An 18,419-nucleotide genomic window follows, 5' to 3' on the forward strand; every position below is an offset into this window, starting at 1 on the left:
GTGAAAATACTTTTTCTTTAACCGACACCACGGAAAAAAATGCTAAACCTCCAGGTTTTACAACAAACAAAAAACCCCCAAACAGTGCCTCTGAACCGTTTCCCTTTCCATGCAACGGGTGGAAACTTCCTCAGTAAATGACAAGTGTCCATGACCACCCAAGTGATCTGTGCTTACTGAGCAGGAAAGCAAACAATAGCTTTTCAGCTCGCACATGTATCCAAATATATACCCAAAGAAACTCCGTCAGCGTCACTTGCAGAGAGCTCTGCCATCTTACAGCCTTACCTGTAGTGAGTGCCCCTCTAGGGAACTGCAGAGCTGTGGACTCTCAGATGTACTGGAGCACATCTCTTGCCTGCCTGAAACGTTCAGGAGGCTCTCGGATATCCAGGCAGCAGCAGAAAGCGTTCTGATTTTACGGCAAGGCTGACCACACTTGCGAGTTTTCTTTTGCGTGCTCGCACCAGGAAGCCAAACCAGAACAGCTGCACACACAGAAGAGCAGTTGCTCAGCACACCTACACCAACAGAGCTCTCCTAAAGCACACCTGGAGCCATTCATACCCCAAGTCAACATCTACAGCGGAACCTGGCCACAAGCTTTGACACGATGTCATTTTGGGGTCAAACTGACGCACACCAAAAAATTAGTAAAACGCACCTCCTTCTCTGCCGCGTCAGGTATCGTGCTCCTTCAGTTGAGCTGTAGCTGTTACATTATTTCCCAAATGCAAAGCCAAACAGAGAAAATAGAACCACAGCCTGCTCCTTAAAAAGCAACTCTGCACAGGCAACCGTTCATTGTGTGTGACCCAGGGAAGATGTGACCGCGGCCCTTCAAACTTTCGGGATGCCCAGGCGGGACCAAACGGTGCTTGCGAACACAGAACATGCCTGCTCGTTAAGACAGGCTGGTCAAGTTTACCACCAAAACTCTACATCACCATTTGCCAACCCTGTCCAGCTTTGGGTAGCCAGAGCTGCACTCAGATCACTTGAAAGCGTCTCCCAGTAGCGGCCAGCACTAAGCTCAGAACTGTACCTCCCTGGCGCCTACATGGGGGAAAACTCAGACTGTGCCCCCTTCTCCTTAAGGTGCCTTAGAGCCTGTGACAGGAATTTCATCCACTGCTTGGAAAAGCTCCAAGGTTGCAGCTTAAGGGAACCAGAGTTCCCTGGGTCTCAGAGTCATTCCAGAGCTAAAGTGGTGACAGACATCAGCTCTAGGTCAGATGATACATGCCAGCACTCACCACTGACCCAGGGCGGCAACCTGCTCCCATCCGCTACCTCCTGACCTAGGAAGCCCCTTAGGGAATTACAGCAGCAGTTCGCCAATGGAAAAGCCCCAAGGGCACGACGCGGTGACTCAAAGATCTGAAGTGGACCCCTTGCGCCCACAGAAACCGGTGCTAAAAACACAACAGGTGAGCGAGAGAACATTAACTGCCATGGCTGATACTAGAGCAAACCTCACTGGGCACTTAAGGAGAACAGCAAAACCAGAATAGCAGCAAAAGCCTGCATGCCCGGGACTGTAATAAAAGAAGACACCCTGCCTGGAGATTGTTACGAGCACAAGTAATACACGTCCTCTTCAGTTGCGATCCGAGTTAAGACAGACAACAAATATCGCAACACACCCGTATCGATTAGCTGCAACGGCTCGCCTCTCACCATGTCTGTTAAGGGTCGCAGGTTCTCCCGCTTGTCCCAGCTACGCTGGGCGCCAGTTGCGGTAGCTGGAGCCCAACTCAGGCAGCCTCACACAGGGCAGCCGCTGCTGCAGCACGAGCAAGCTATCAGGCTGCAACAAGGCTTTTACCCTCAGTCAGATTCTGCTGTCTGTGCTGTTTCTCCTTCCTCCAGAGGTCAGGTCAGGTCAGGTCAGGTCAGGTCAGGTCAGGTCAGGTCAGGTCAGGTCAGGTCAGGTCAGGTCAGGTCAGGTCAGACCACTCCCCCTCCATCCAACCCCCTCTCCCACACTCCTCAGGGCTATTTAACTACTTGACGGGAACGAGCTACAGCTGCTCATCATCCACGTCCCTCAACCCACTGCCTTGGAGGCAAGGTCACAGCTGCATGTTATCAATGCTCATCAACCTTCTGCCTTCACTCCTCTGCACTCTTCTCCAAGAAATTCCAGGGAAGACAGTGACAGAAACCTGTGTTGGAACTAAGTGCCTGGTCAATGCCTCCAAGTAACAGCATCCGTGACATCCAGACAGACTGTGAAGGGACAGATGGATCCAAGAATTAAATTAGGGAATGAGGGAAGTAAAAGGCACAGAGAAACAGAGACCTCTGAGTTCTGGAGAGTGTATTGTGATGTACCCAATTTCTGGTTTTGTGGCTCAGAAAGAACGGAGCCCAGGTTTTGTCGCAGCAGTTATATGGCTGCAAAGGGAAGGCGAGAGCCAGCAACAGAACTCCTTCCTGGCACCTTCTGTGTGGGAGCAGCGGCCAGGCGTTTTCAGTTTCGGAGCAGGGCTCCGTGAGAGTGACAAAGTGAGGGGACTGTTTTGTGGCCGAGAAGGAAAACCATGACACCACCATACAGGAAGCAATTCCATTTTAATAGTCTCCAGAGTGCCACGGTTCGAAAGGAAGAACAATAGGGTAAGAGCACGAATATGCAGCCAATACCGACAGAAGCAGCGTTGGGAAGCTTCTCAACGTTGCTTTTTGGTATTTCACGGGGAAAAACATTGAGCCTAATATTTCTCATCTGTAGAGTTCTTGGGGGCTTTGGGGAGAAGGAAACTGACACTAGGTTGTCTGAGAATCACAGTTTACAGTTACTCATTGTCTTCTGGTCTCACAGGATGAGGCAGAGGTATAATTGATTTCTTCTCTGTATCTCTGCAAAGAGCTTTCCTCGTATCTATGGCAAAAGAAAACAATGCTATTATAAAAGACAGTCATTGCACAAAGCCACATTAAGTGACTTCTCTATTACATTAAGATCATTTTTCAAGAAGATTTCCTAGAATCCTAGAATATCTTGAGTTGCAAGTGACCCATAAGGATCATCAAGTCCAACTCCATGCTCCTTGCGGGACTACCTGAAACTAAACCGTATGACTGAAAGCACCATCCAGATGCTCCCTAAGCTCCTGACAGGTTTGGTGCCCTGACTGAACGCCCTTTCAGTGGATAAGATTTTCCTAACGTCCACCCTGAACTTCCCCTGACGCAGCTTCATTCCGCTTCCTGCAATCAAGTCTCATAACTGATGTCCTCTTCAGCAGGAAAAGCTATCTAAAGCAGTATACAGGATCCCATTCATCAACGACTATCTGAACTTGTACAGGCCCAGGAACCCCCAACACAAGAACCTTTCCGTTCAACTTAAGGCACAACAACCACTTACCGTAAGCATCTTCATCTGGCTCTCCACTGCTAGCAGAGTAGCGCTCCGATACTGTCCGGTACACACGGGAGCCGAGCTGCTTAGACATATTTACTGCAACCCGATTTGACACGCTCACAAAGAGATCGACGAAAAATCCACCCTTTCTTTGGAAACATAAAACCAAAGAAAAACCACAGTAAGGAATAGCAGGTGAATGTATTGCTAAATAGCCCATAACTTGTAATCCGACCAAGAGCAGGTCTGACGATGTCATATGCTAATCAAACACCTTTCACACGGCAGTAACAGGTGCACTCCTTTCCCAAGGGACAAATCCGGTCTAAATTCAGATTTTATTCTATTTTTGTCACATCACCATTCTTTTATACCAGCCCGTGGGTTCAAAATTATGAACAGAAAGAACAGGGCAAGCTAAGCACTCACACAGGTCTCATATACACGTAAGAAATCTTTCATAAAAAAAAAAAAAAAACAAAACCAAACCTAAAACTCCACGTTTTCAATTGCATTGGCTTAGGGACTGCCTCCTTCAATGTGTGTGGCAGGGGGCAGTGGCAGAACAGGTCACAAGGTTCAGTCACCTAACACAAGGCAGCCCTTCTCCTCACAAGGCAGATTCCTCAAAATGTGCAATTTTCCCATTTTACCGATTACAATGGGGTTGCCCTACCACCATGAGTTCAGGACATTTCCCTGTGGGTTCAATTGATGCTCAATTAAATTTTCAGCAAGTACAAGCAGCCGAGCATGACAAAAAGCAAGCTAAGGTACTGTCTGCCATACAGAATTGGTTCCAAGGCTGCCTGCAGGAACTGCAAAAAGCTCACGATCACTGAACAAGCACGCTGGAGACCCTACGGGAAAGTGTCGACCCTCCACGAAACTCTCTCGCTGTCAAGACAAGGACCTTTTTTTATACAGTATCTCTATTGGAATTCAGGCTACACCCTACTCATTCTGGAAAGTTAGCTTTCATAGAAACCCTGAGATCTTACGCCGCCACACGGTATTTTTAGTCTTGTTCTCCAATTACAGGGAATCCTCAGCGAGTCAGAACACTACTTAAAGCAAGATTCTGGGTCTCTTCCATGCAAGTCAAATACCTAAGCCATGTCAGTTGAGAGGTTACTTTTAGAAGATTAAAGATAAGCATGGTACTCACTTTCCTGAAATTTCTCCCAGTAGTTCCATCAATTTAGCAGCCAAACCCAGCCGTTGAAATTCTGGTGCAACAGAGAGCGCAGCAACACGTCCAAGCCACTCTTCCCCAGCCACAGAGCCTTCCGCCTTACCCGGTACTGCGAACATACAGAGCATCAGAGCAGTAAGGAGCACCTTGGGAATAATGCACCACACGCAGCCACACGACTTTACAAAAAACCAAGCAGTCTACAAACAAACATTGCAATGATTGTGGTAAAGGCTTAAGCAGCGACTCTACGCTATTACTCAGTGATTCAGCAGCCACTAAGTTTCATTTTGATGCAGTATTACAGTTTTTTCTTCGTTAGTGTAAATAAATAAATGGATCTCCACAAATTCATTGTTTGAGGCGTGACTGCCAAATGTAAGTTTTAAGCAATTCTCTTGACTCTTTAACTGAGTGGAATTCACGACCGAAGGAATGGAGGGCTAGAAGCCCAAAACCCACTCACCATCCCAGCAATTACTGAAGACCTTTCGTGACTATGGGGCAATAGAGCTTGGGAAGCTTTGCCAATGTGGCAAGAGAAAGCAAAGGCCCTGGAAACACTGGACGTTGAAGGAAAAATAAAAAATAAAAGCAGGGATGGGTATATGTGCTTCATAGTTCCTCTCCTTTCTACACAGAGCCAAGCTACTGTTAGCTCATTCATGAACATGCAGACTTCCACAGGGCACTCTTATAAACATCAGGCACTGCTAAATGAGCAGCTGATGCGGTGGGTACAGAGAAACCTTCCCTACAGCAAATGCTTTAAGCTTTACCGTTAAACACTTCATTTCCTGGGTCCCCACAAAGACTTCCATTCTGTGCCCACCTTCCCAAACCCCCAAAAGAAGGGGAATAAAAAGAACTGGAAGGAACAAATACAGATACACACACACACACACGTAAAAACATGGCGAATCTCTGTAATTAAAAAAGTTAGGAAAGGATGCAATCATCCAAGTAATGAGGAGTTAACTGATCCGCTGCATCGGACAGTCTTGTCAAACTCATGCTGGTGAAACCGAGCTCATACCAGCCGGTTTACTGAAACACTTGTCTTAGCATACATATACTTGAATCAAAATGACATTCGGCTATAGGGTGAGTGCAAGAAAATACACTTTTGCACGCTACAGCAAGAGACCTGCAAAGGGCCACGGTATGATACGCTTCAAAAGAGTCTGTGGTACAAGAAATTCAGCCCCATGGGCTGTTGGCTCAAACACGCTGGTGGAACGCTCTGTGTAACTGGCCATACGCACGGTTTACACGGGGTTTTGTACGCAATGCGCATGTTTAACTAGGTATTTATAGTTTAAGACTTGTTTTAGCTCCTAAGGCAGGCAGCCAGCAAAGATGTTTTCAAGAGTTAACAAGGAACAGAAATTAAAGGAGTTGCTGGTTTTCAGAAGCTGACTCGTCATTGTTTTGAAAAATGGCACCATGTGGATCACTGTTAATGCGCTTGTAGACAAAGCGAAAGACCTTGGGTTGCGGGCGGCTGTGCAACTGTCTTAATCTTCTGAGGGTAGGTACCTTCTGTCAGTTGCTGCCGGGTGTCATCAACAAAAAGAAACAGGCTGTATTCTTCTGGATCGTCCACTCCATAAACTTTTCAGCACAAAGCTGACATACATCTGCGGTAGTGATACAGGGTCTTACTAGTAAGGTCTTCCCTGTACATGCACCGTTAACTTCCTGGAATGCAACACGAAGGCAGTTCTGTAGAATGAGAAAACAGACATCAGAAACAAAACCTCCAAACCTCATCCTCTGAAAACAGGAAGCTCAGCAACAAACAGCAAGCCTCGCTATGTTCTAGTTGTGAAACACGCACCAGTGATTACTGTACATTACAGCCACCTTGTGACTTGATGTTGGTGGTAAGACTGTGGCAGGCATAACAGAAATTCATAAGCTGACACCCTCCTTTCCTTGGCTCACATTCTAACCCTGCAACTACGAACAAACAGATAGCAGTCTTAAAGCCCCATTGAAAACGCCAGTGGTTTTAACGGGACTTGGTGTTTGGCCTTACTAGGAAACGAAATGCTGTGAAGCAAAATAAACATCAGAGGCAGCACACCCAAGAGATGATGCTGCAACTGCTGGGTCAATACTATTGAAGAGAAGCTTCAGACAATATGTTCATCAGAAGGAAAAAGAAAAAAACCCAACCCTCTGCCAGCAACACACAAGGGTGTTGATCCACAGGTTGCTGCACGATAAACCATTCACACTCTTTATGCTGCAGCACGCAAAAGGCAATCCATTTTCATGCAGGACATTTTCATCACGTTAACCGATGGCAACTTGGTGTCTGAGCCTGATGTAACCAAATTTCATCTAACAGGGAGGCAGAAAGAAAATTTACTCTGCAACATTAAAGCAAATCCGTATGATCATGAGGCAAAAGCTGGATCTTTTTTCTCTGCTGAAATTCACACATGTGCACAACTGATAACATAGATGAATTCTAAACAAGCCCTACAAGGAAACGCAGTTCTACCTTTCAAAAAGTATTTAAAAAGTAAAATAACAAGCAACTGGAAAAAAAACCACCCAACCACAAAACACTTTTGGACACATGAGCAAAGCAGCCTGCCATCACGTGCTTTTTTGCAAAGAAACTAACTGCAATTAGAAACTAAAAGCAGTAAAATGAAAGGAGATGGAAAAAATGACAGTAAGAAAGACCTGTTTATTTACTGAGCTGGTACTTCTGTTTGTACGCTGAATAAATTAAGCATGCTAAATCACAATGGCAAAAATGTACATTTCCTAAGAACAAGCTGTTAAAAGCTAAGACTGAGAAGAATGCTCCTATGACTTCAGTTCCAAAGAGCACTCTGGTTTTTAATAAACTTTTGATAGCTTGCAGACTGAAACACTGGAACTTTGCAACAGCTTTTAAACCATTAGGACTGAGCAGAACTAATCCGTTTTTGTTAGCCGGTGTGAAGACAAATAAAATAAATACATAAAATCAAATCAGCTCTAAATAAGGCAAAGCACACTACAGTTTCAATTTCTAACGTAGTTAACACACAGAAGACCTGTTTTTCGATGCTTCTAGATGGACAGGATTGCTTCAAGGAGAGGCTGAAGTTTGTGCAAATGCCTGTAACTCATATAGTAAGTATCAAGATTCTTTATGCAGTATCAGCAAGTTGTATTTCATCATCATCAAAATACCGGATTTTTTGCTTTTCCATCCTTTTGAGGGAGGGAGGATGAAGGCCTTTCCAGGACCCAAAAGCTGGTGGTAAGGCTGTGAGACAGCACCACAGACATGTAGCAACCACACCCTGGTTCAATGTGGGGAAGATGAGTTGAGCTGAAGCTGTGTTACACATTCCTTGTAGGGAAGGTGCTTCGTTTCAGGACTGCAGATGTGGAGAAAGGAGATGGAAAACTGGCATTCTGGGCAGGCAGCAAAGTGCTTGAATTTGTGCCAAGCCTAGCCTGGAAGTGGAGCGACCTTACTGATTTGAGGCTCTGTTTCAAAGAGTCAACAAAGGAGCAGCCCTGGACACACCTGGTGCCAGCTCTTCCCGTGCTCCCCTGCATCTTCCAGCATGCAGCACAGCGTCCAGCTGTACAGGCAGCTTGGCTGAAGTTCAGTTGCTGAGGAAGAGAAGGTGAAACTGAATACAAGATCCTGCTGAAAAAATCTTCTGTCATTTAGTCATCCAGCAGAAATACAAAGGTGATTAATTTTCCTATTAAGTGTAATATTTTGCTAGAAAGAACAAAGACTCAAGCTACTTGAATGTGACACCTAACTACAGGTAAGCAGAATATAAAATGGATCCCAGTAAGATGGACTAGCTTTGTGCACTGGCCACAGTTTCGAATTTCTGTTCGTCAGCTCTCCTCTTCCTAAGAGAGGCAAATTGTGGGAGACTGCTGCTTTTCCCAGCTCCTTCCTGTTCAGTGATGTGCCGTGGCTGTTTGCACGGACACTGATAAAGCAGAAGGAGCCGCAAGTGAAAGGTTTAATTACCTCCTGATGACCCCGTACCTTCATTTATCAAGCTCTTAGCTACATCATAACTTATTGACGGTTGTCGTTAGCCTCTCCAGCAACTTTGCACTGTGGTATGAACTGTAAACAACAGGACACAAAGGAGTAAATCCTTTCTTCTCGATTCCAACATCCTCCTTGCTTCAGTTCGCAAACTGATGCATCTGGACAGACAACAGCATGCCTACCTATGTAACAATCTTTTCCTATATGAAAGGCATGCGGACTTGGTTTTAAAAGATAAAGTAATCCCGACTGTTTTGTTATTCTTCAGTTGGAGTTACTGCCCTACTCTGAAAGAGCAGTAAGAAATGGGAGGGGGGAGAAAAAAACCCACAAAACAAACCACAAACATGAAGACATCCACAGTATAGAACTCTACTCCTTGCTTAAACTTTCGAATTGTAGGCAAGCTTTTCTGCCAGGTCTCCCCTCTATTACCCACGGTAAGCCACCAATCGCTACTGGGGAGTTGTGCTGATTTATACCACTGGAAATCTGGGTTTGTTCTTTTTAACAGCAAAGCGTACAAAGCAGCTGAATCTAAAATACAATTTGGTCTGTCCTCGCTCCGCACGACTTAAATACAAAGGACAGTGGGAAAGCTCCATTATTTAGTGTTTCCTTTATACCATCATAACCACACTCTGTTATGAAGTGGAAAGACTTTGAAACAGAGGCAAATTTACCAGCCATCTTCTCAGCACTGCTTCACACCACTCGTGGCCCCAAGGAAATCATTATGAATCATACTTCTCAAATGGAGATTTCCAACACAACAACCATCCCCTGGGGGGGTTCTCTTCAGCCTGAAGCTCTACCTGAAAATCATCAACCGAAGGCATTGTTCTGTTAGTTGTCCTCCTCTTGTGCCATTGCCGGAGAGTATCTCTAGCTTCTGAACTCAGCAGCTGGGCAGCCTGGTCTTCCTGGAAGTGCTTGATCAGCAAAAGTGCTCCATAAGCACCTATAGCCTCCTGGGAAGGACAGCAGGGGAAGAACAATTCAGAGTGGTCACAAACACCACGCCAGTTCCAACTGGTCACAGTCAAAAGTACAAACGATTTCTGGGGTTTTTTTAATAAATAGACGCACACATACACGAAAGTCACTGCATTCTATGGCCAAAATATTTATACGTAAAGAAAAACAGCTTACTGGCCTGCAAAATACTGGACGGTGTGTTCTCAGCTGCTAAGAGGCATGCAGTGGTTGCCTGGGCTCCATATTACCAAGGGGTGCAATAGTATCTACCTCTGGGTCCGCTAGTGCTGGGGGTGGCCGGTTATTTAAAGGACCAGTGTCACTCCTTTACTCCTGAGTGTTTTTACAAAGGTGGAACATGAGTTTTCTTCTAAACAGTTTCCAAGCAGCCATTTGTTTTCTTCCTGAGCTTCAAGCGGGTATCAAACAAACACAGCTGTTTAAATGACATAAAAGACCATCTACCACTGCTCAGGAACTTAAAAGTGACTCCCTTAGCGGCAACAAAGCAATGACCGAGCGTGTCATTTGTACCTGGAAGCATCCCAAAGGTTTTGCTTTTGTTCTTAAAAGGCAGGCTGTGTTTGTTCACCTAGGTCCAACACTACGTCCAACTAGTTCGGGAGGCAGCGTGTACAGCTCTCCAGACTTCACCTTTATTACATGAGTGGAGAACAAAGTACAGCCACAACAGAGTTGCCGATGTACAAAAGGAGCTGCAGGTCACAAAGCAAAAGGACTCTCAACAGGGGCAACAGTCCTCAGCAACCAGGAGAAACAAAAGACAGGCTATCATTTATTTCTCTTGCTCTTTAAGTAAACTATTTGAGTGGGAGCGTTCAATCAAGAGGCAGCACGGTCTATTTGTGGAGTCATTCAGAGATGCAGTCTATGCTCACAGTAGTTCTTTCTGTATTACCGACAGCATCCTCTCGCTTTCAGCTCTGTGACGAGGTCAATACGTGGAAGACACGCAAGACCCACCAGACAACCTGGACAATACATTTACCTTTGAACCACACAACCCCAAAGCACTAAACAATTTTTCCTGCACCGTACAGTTTAACCAGTGCCACAGACAGGGCCAGCCAATAGATGAACGACTTCTGCTACATTAAAAACGACACGACTTAACAGCCCAGTAAATATTTCTGCCTTTCAAGCGTGTTGATGATCTCCAGCTTCACATCTCAAGTATTTTCTGTCCTAGGATTCCCGAACGATGCACTCTGCACACAAAGCAGGGAACAGACCAGTACTGAACCGGAGGAAACCCGACACAATTCTGTCATGCGTATCGGCATGTAAAAGGATACAGCAATTTCAGCAACCCAAGAGATGGCAGAAATGGGACATATACACCTATACTTAAAACTCACAGCTGAGCTTGGTCACAAGAACCTTTGAAACTTCCTCATAAACTGATAGATTCTGGGGCCTACCAAGGGCTGGCAGAATACCTCTTTGTTAAAACCACCACCGTGAAAACAAAGGAGGGAGATTTCCTTGCCTCGAGCGGACTTCAGCCATCGTTCAAGAGTGCCTTAAGAAACATATTCCTAGGCCTCATAAAAATACTCTGTGAGAAGCAAGTATCGGGCATAAACCAGGATCATTAAGGGGGGCAACATTCTCAAAAGCACTTTCCCCAGAGGGGCAGAGAACTCCCCCAGAAGTTTTTACAAAGCACCTAACCCGGGTCCCACTCCAGGTCTCACCACTCAGTTGAACGCTGCAGACCCATACAGACTCTCGGGACATTTTCAGGCACAGGAGGATAACCACAGCTGGCACCTGCACAGCCTGTGTTTGCTTGCTAAGTCAGGACGCCTCCTCCTTCTTGGCGGAAAACAACATACTCCCTCCTAAGGCAGTATATACGTCGGTAGATTCCCAGGTCACTTGGGGCTGTAACTCTGCAAGCTAACCAGCCCTCCCTTATTCTAAGGTGGAAACAATTAAGAGGTTCTCTTGTTACACTACCGACATCACCGACTACATGACTCCGTCAAAAGGGTTTCTACTCAAACGAGGTGAGGAAGAATCCCCCTTCCCCAGCCCTTCACACAGTTCTAATAGAAATAAGTCGATTACCTTCTCCATGCAGCAAAGATGGATCCAGCAATTCCACCATGTGTTCAGTTTCAGTATCCAGCTCCAGCATACCACCCTGGGCCAGCACATATGTCAACACAGGCAAGAAGTCATCAGCTCCATACAGCCTCCCTGGGTCAAAGAGAACACAGGCAGCGATAGACAAATCACACCCTTTGACCAGTTTCGGTGTTTGAAAGGAAAGCGTTATTTTGCTGCCTTTACTGACCAGTACGTTTGTATTACTCTAGAGCCTCTCGTTACAGATGTGCAGCAATGAGAACAGCATCTGCCACTTGGTGGGCAGCGTCCAGCTTCATCCTGTACTTCTAACGAGCACAAATTGGATGATGCAGACCTTGAGGCACGCAAGGGAATTTAAAGACTGGGCTCACCTTGGCGTCAGCTCAACTGGTGAACTCACAAGAGGCAGCCATGCCAGTCTGGCCTGACCTCCACCCACACTTCTGTCAGTGGCTAAGAGAAAATCAATGGGCATTTTCTTTATACATGCACGGATGACGTCCCCTTTCTGGAAGGATCCAGCCACAAGTACCAGTTCCTGAGTCCGAAACCCAGCAGAGAAGCCTGCATATAAAAGCCTACTAGATTTTACATGAAAACTCTGCACATTTCCTTCACGGAGCATGGTTAAAAACACCAGTGAGCAAAGCCTCACGTAACTCCCAACTAGCTGGTGAAGCATCATCGGTAACGACAGCGCGCAACACACAGAGGCTCTGCTGCACCTAGGTCTGTATGTGTTCCTCTTACTTTTACCGCATTTAAACTTTCTCTTTAGAAAACGCTATGTGGCTAGATCTCTGGGGCTGGCCAAACTGTCCTCATTGCAGAAGCGGTGCGATGGTCACTTGAAACATCAAGATCGGGAGCCAATTTAAACTGTGGCGAAACTCCAGAGGACTGAAGGGCTGATACTGAAAGTCAGACCAGCTAAGACGTACCCTCCAGGTATCGCACTGTTATCTGGCTGAGATTACAGGACAAAGCAGGTACTGGAAACAGGTGCTGGCTCGACGCGACGCCACGTTTTAAAACTCTACACGACAAAGCAAGACAACCCAATTTGCTGCATCTTAGCCCAAGCCCCTCAGTACAATGGTTCACCAGAAGCCTCTCAGTACTTTTCTTTTGCGTGTTGGGAATACCTTACTCAATGTGATAATACAGTATGGAGAAAAAAACAAAGTTTACATCACTTTGGGCAAAGATTCCTATATCCATTTTAAAATGCAGGATTTTGCACAGAAATAAACCAGGTCTAAGCTCCTGCCCAAATCTTGCCAAAGTGCTTGGGGGTCTTTTACAGCCTCAAGCTTTCACCATTCACCTCAAATCTCAAAAGAAAGCAAGCATCCTGATCGGCACAGAGCCCAGCTGCAGATTCAGCGCTTGAAAGAAAACTGCCAACCACCTGCAGCAGCTTATACTTTCTTAGAGAAAAAAAAAAAAATCTTCCACTACCACCAGCATTGCTTCACCTTAGCTCGTGACCTACCACAGTAGTGTATGATAAGACATCAGGCAACAGAGCTGCACCTATGAATTCATACTGTCCAGCACAGCGTTTTAACTGTGCCACTGACTAATCAAGCGGGTCTTAACTGGTCTGTGGTTCCATTTCACCATCTAGGTTTCAAGGTCACTTTGGGACTCCTGCTACAGTGTAGAAATAGATGTTATTTCTCTTGCAAAAACACAAAGAAATTGTCCAACGAGAACATTCAGAGGCACAGCAAACCCAAAACACTGCATCAGGGGCTGCTTTCCCCCAGCCATTGACACAGAGCCCTTGTAATTGTCATATTGCACACACACTGCTGAATTACTGCAGCTAGATACTGGGTGTATCCTTTATTACGATTTCCAGGAAAACACTAATTTAGAACCAGTGTCAAATTCTAGGCTTACAGGACAGCCTTTCTGACAGCCAAATTCAAATGCCTACACTCAAGCAAAGCTGGTGGCTGGGGGGGGGGGGTGTTTAAGCTGCTTCACAACTCTGCTTCACACTGAATGTGTAAGATGTGCTGCCAGATGCAGAGAGATCAGGAAGGAAGCAGAGAGGAAGAATCCCTCTCAAAAGGGCAAGGAGATGGCGAAGGAGACAAAGCTGCAGAATCAGGTGGTCTCATTTCCTCCACCAAAACACAACCCCAGGTTTAGAAAAACAATGACCTTGAACCACAAGAAGCACCATACCCGAGTTATTCTCCATAACAGTATAAATCAATTTGCAAACTCTCAGCAGCAGTACGACTTTCTTTTCAGGCGAATACATTTTCTGCGGGGTCACAAACTTTCAACATCCACGTAGTCTGGTGTTGGAACAAACACGCCCAGTTCCTGAGGATTCCTCTGCCGCACCACCTGAAGGTTTTCCTTCGGTTGTTTCCAAGAACCATCTGCAGTATGAAACTCTTTCAACATCGCTTCAATATGGCTCTTCAACGGCTTCAGAATGCACTTATGCATGGCCTTCTCCAGGACAACACCTGCAACGGGAAAACACAAGTTGAGCTGTCTTCCTCCTCTAGAGCAGAGCCAGCAGTAACATAACCACTCCCAAGAGACAGTGCAGAGCAAGACCTACTTGCTAAGGCTTAGTTATTATAGAAGCTGAGTCTCCAGATGTTTGTCAACAAGAAAATAAAAGGCAGAACAGAATCTGTATTCCATTTTCATTTCTGACAACGTGGGAAGTACAAAAAAACCCACAAAGGCAGACTACAGATTGTCACAACAACAACAACAACAACAACCAAAAAAGAAAAAAAAACCCAAAACAAAGCAGCAAGCAGGCAGCAGCTCCAGTTAACTTTTTCTTCTGTTGGCCAGAAGTGCCCCAGTTTTATTTTACTTTGAGCTTAGACTTTAATTCTGAAACTTGAAGCATAACACAGTCAGAACCCTAACTTTTGTCTGCTTTGGCATCTTTTTTTGCATGGTTTCCATCAGAAACTATAACTCACCCAAGGTCTCGTAAAACTTGGCTCAGCTTTAAGATCTTTATGATGCTGGACAGATTACGGGCACTAAACTATAAATGAAGACCAAGCTGTGTTTATCCAGCTTCAGATTTCATCATGCAAGCTTATATACAGCTCTGTCATCAAGTCTGAAGTTCTTTGTTTGGCAGTAGTGTGCACATGGCACAGTAACCTCTCAGTTGTTTTTCTTTTATTCTTGTTTTACTCCAGGTTTTCTTTAACAGTCAGTCTCCATTTCCAAGGTACAGAACACATCAACAGAGAAAGCTCTTTGGTAAATCCTTCCTTTGAAAACCTTTATAAGTGAATTTCCTCTTCCACTCAGCCTCCCTACGACAACATAGCTTACATTAATAATTAGCTTATATCCATTATTTGTACTGCAGCGAACCGCCACAAGCACAATAGAACCCAAGGACCCTTCAGCCTGGCCACAGCACAAACACCCTGGCAATGGGGCAGGACCAGAGCCCAGACTAGGCAGATGTATTAGGGGAGCACAGGGACCGAGAGGAGAAAGAGGAGAGGCCGTGTCGCTACTAGATCACACATTTGTACAGGCTAACAGTGGACATCCCTGCTGCTAGTGGCAACTCAAAGTTTCGTTAAACCTCATGCCCTTTCCAGGTTCTTTCCCTGTTCTTACATGTTTCTCCTAGACCAGTCTCTTTTTTTTCTCCCCCCCGCCTGCCCTTTTTGGGGGTGTTTTTTTTAGAAATGTCAGGCTATTCCTAAGGCTTGGGATTTACACACACACACGCTCCCCTCCAAATAAACATTACCTACTACTTTTGTTTTCTTGCTTCTGCTTTATGTTTTCATTTATTTTATCCCTGTGTTCAACCAATTTTCCTTTTGTGCCTTCAGACTGCTCTTTCTCATACAAACACGCCCTTCACACACTCCTCACCTTACAGTGTCTCTGCTTCACATGTAGCATTTATTCTGTACTTGTCTGGCACACGATTCCCAAACGTCCAACCCTACTGAGGGCTCCCACCTCCCCTGTCCCAATTCTGCTGGGGCTTTGGTAGCTTCTCTTGCTATTTTCCCCTTCCGAGGTCCTGACGGAGGTGGCAAAGCCATGTCTGCTTCATTCCCAGACGCTTCAAACACATCTAGGTGCTCTCTCATGGAGCCTGCAAAAAGGTGGAAAGAGTGAATGTGAGGAGCAGCACTTGCCCTCTGATCTTCTCTTTGTCTATAGCCACCAGTAAAGGCATAACCAGTCTGACACATGGTCTTGATGGCCTGTCACACAGCATGAAGGGCAGATCTAGCTTCCCACCAGACCAGAGCCACCAATTATACATAACAAGTGGCAACATTTCAAATGACTGATCTTGGTAGAACCACACAATCACCATTGACAGCACTACCAAACCCAGCCAGGAAAGCAGAAGCTTCACCCTTCTGCACAGTGACAGAAACTGCCTCTCCCTGCTACCAGAGCCATCCTCAGGGCTCACAGGGCAGAAATATTTTTCCACCAAGAAAAATGCACAAGTCTCACCCATTGGTATGTTAGCTAGCGGAATTTCTAGAGCAGGAGTCCTCAAACTACGGCCCGCAGGCCAGATACAGCCCCCCAGGGTCCTCAGTCCGGCCCCCGGTATTTACAGAAACATCCCCCCCCCGCCCAGGGTTGGGGGGGGGAACCAAGCAGCCGCAGAATCTGCCTGCCACTTCATCTGCACGCCAGCCCCCTGTTTAAAAAAGTTTCAGGACCCCTCTTCTAGAGGGTACACATAGCTCCTTGATAGCTTCACTGATTTTTATTTTATATTCTTTTTTTTACAGTTCAGCTTGCTTCCTTTATTTATACTGCCTGTTCAGTTCTTTTAAAAAAGTGAAAACGTGAATGCTTTTGTAACTTCTGGAGAAAGGCTAACATGTGGCAGTGGCACTACAGTCAGAATTCAAGTACCAAAACCACGGCAAAGCTGTGCCTTGCCAAGTGACTTCCAAAGCAGGCTCTCGAGCCTGTCAACAAGACAGTCAAGTCTGGAGTCCCAAGGGAACTCTGCGCCAGCTCTGGCAGTGCGACTGAGCTCTCTGACCAAGTACACTGCCGTACAGAAATGTAAGGGGGCTGAAACCTCAGGCTCATTTACAAACTAGAAAAATGACGCTACCTGACTGGACGCGCTGGTTCAAGCGCCCAGCAGGCCCGGCTGCGTAACCACGAGGCACCAGCAATTCCTCGCGCTTGCCCTTTGTAATACTTTGTACAGAAAGACAGCAGCCGCGGGGGCGGGGGGGAATTTCCGCCGCCGGCTTTCTTTTTCGTCGTGCCCGCTCGCAGGGGCTGAAGAGGCTCCTGAGCCGCCCCCCTGCGCCAGCGTTACCGCAGGCCCCAGGGCAGCCCCTGCGGCCCCAGCCCGCTGCCACGGCCCCGGCCGGCGGCTGGGGGAAAGACAAAGCCCCGCGCAGAGCTGCGGCGGCTGCGGCGGCTGCCCGGGCACCCGGAGGCGGCGGGGGGGCGGCAGGGCGCCGCGGGCCGACCCCCCTCCCGGGCCCCGCCGCCGCTCCTCGCCTCCTCGCCGAGGCAGCGGCGCAGCTACGAGTGAAAAAAAGGCAGCACCGCGAGCAGCCCGCTGAGCACCGCCACTGCCGGGGAGACGAGAACCGCCGGCAGCCCCGCCGCGCCCGGGCCGTCCTCCCGCCCCAGCCCGCCCGCCGCCGGCACCAGGCGCTCCCTGCCGCGGCCGAGCGCCGGCCCGCCACGTCCCCCCCGGCCGGCCGCTGCCCGACGGAGAGGGCCGGGCCCGCCCGCTCACCCAGCGCGCCGCCGCACGGCCCGGCCCGAAAGCCTTCCAGGCTCCCGGGGAAGCCCCGCACCGCCGCAGCCGCGCCGGGGCGCCGCGTGGCCGGAAACTAAACCCGCCTGCCGGGGCCGGGCCGGGCCCGCCGCCGGCCACGGGCATGCCCACGGCCCCGGGGGGGTTGCCCCTGTGGGCCCTGCCGCCCTCCCCCCCGCTATAGCCCCTGTCTTGCCCCTCCAGCCCCCTGCCCCTCCCGGCCCCCCTCTGCCCACACCCGCACCCCCATCCCTCCCCAAAACTGTGCCTGCCCGGAGAGCCCCCCCCCGCTCACTCCGTGTGCCCCCCCCCCGTGTCCCCCGCCCCCCTGCCTCCTCCGACCACCTGCCCCCCCCGCGCCCCCCTGCACCCCCGCCCCCCTGCCCCCTCAGCCTTTACAGCCCCGGTTTGCTCCCTCATAGCCCCTACAGCCCCTCCTAACCCCTATAGCCCCCATCCTGTCCCCCCCGCCCCCTCACCACTTGCCTGCTCCAGGGGGGTGGGGCAGCCCCCCCGGGCTGTTTGCTGCTGGGGAGGCACCGGGGGGGACAGCTCGCACGCCCCCCCCCCCGCTTGGGGTGTGTGTGTCAGTGCCGCCCCCGGCCCCCTTACCGTGTCCGCCGTCCTGGGCCCCCCCTTGCCTGGGGAGGGGGCTCGACCTGGGCCCTCTGTGGACCCACCAGCAGGAACTGGGAGTACAGAGGAACGGGCTGGGGGCACAGCTGCCCTATGGCCCCCCCAGCCCCATGGCCCCCCATGGGCTCCCCCACGAGGCCCCTGTGCCTCCCATCCACCCCAGATGCCCCCCAAGCCCCCCAGAGGACCTTGTGCCCTCCAACCAGCCCCCCAGCCGCTGCCAAGGCCCCTGCATAGTCACTGCACCCCCCAGCTCACCTAAAGGACCTAAGGCCCTTCGCAGCAACACTACTGC

General features: G+C 48.4%; 1 non-coding gene across 1 annotated transcript; it reads right to left on the reverse strand.

Annotated features, from left to right (window-relative positions):
* Positions 1-1,179: 1,179 nt before the first annotated feature.
* LOC129783433 (small nucleolar RNA SNORD45) lies at positions 1,180-1,264 on the reverse strand. The gene has a single exon (XR_008745302.1). It is a non-coding gene; the product is annotated as a small nucleolar RNA SNORD45 (small nucleolar RNA).
* Positions 1,265-18,419: the final 17,155 nt, after the last annotated feature.

The sequence above is a fragment of the Falco peregrinus genome, unplaced genomic scaffold, assembly GCF_023634155.1.
Source record: "Falco peregrinus isolate bFalPer1 unplaced genomic scaffold, bFalPer1.pri scaffold_40, whole genome shotgun sequence".
Taxonomy (NCBI): domain Eukaryota; kingdom Metazoa; phylum Chordata; class Aves; order Falconiformes; family Falconidae; genus Falco; species Falco peregrinus.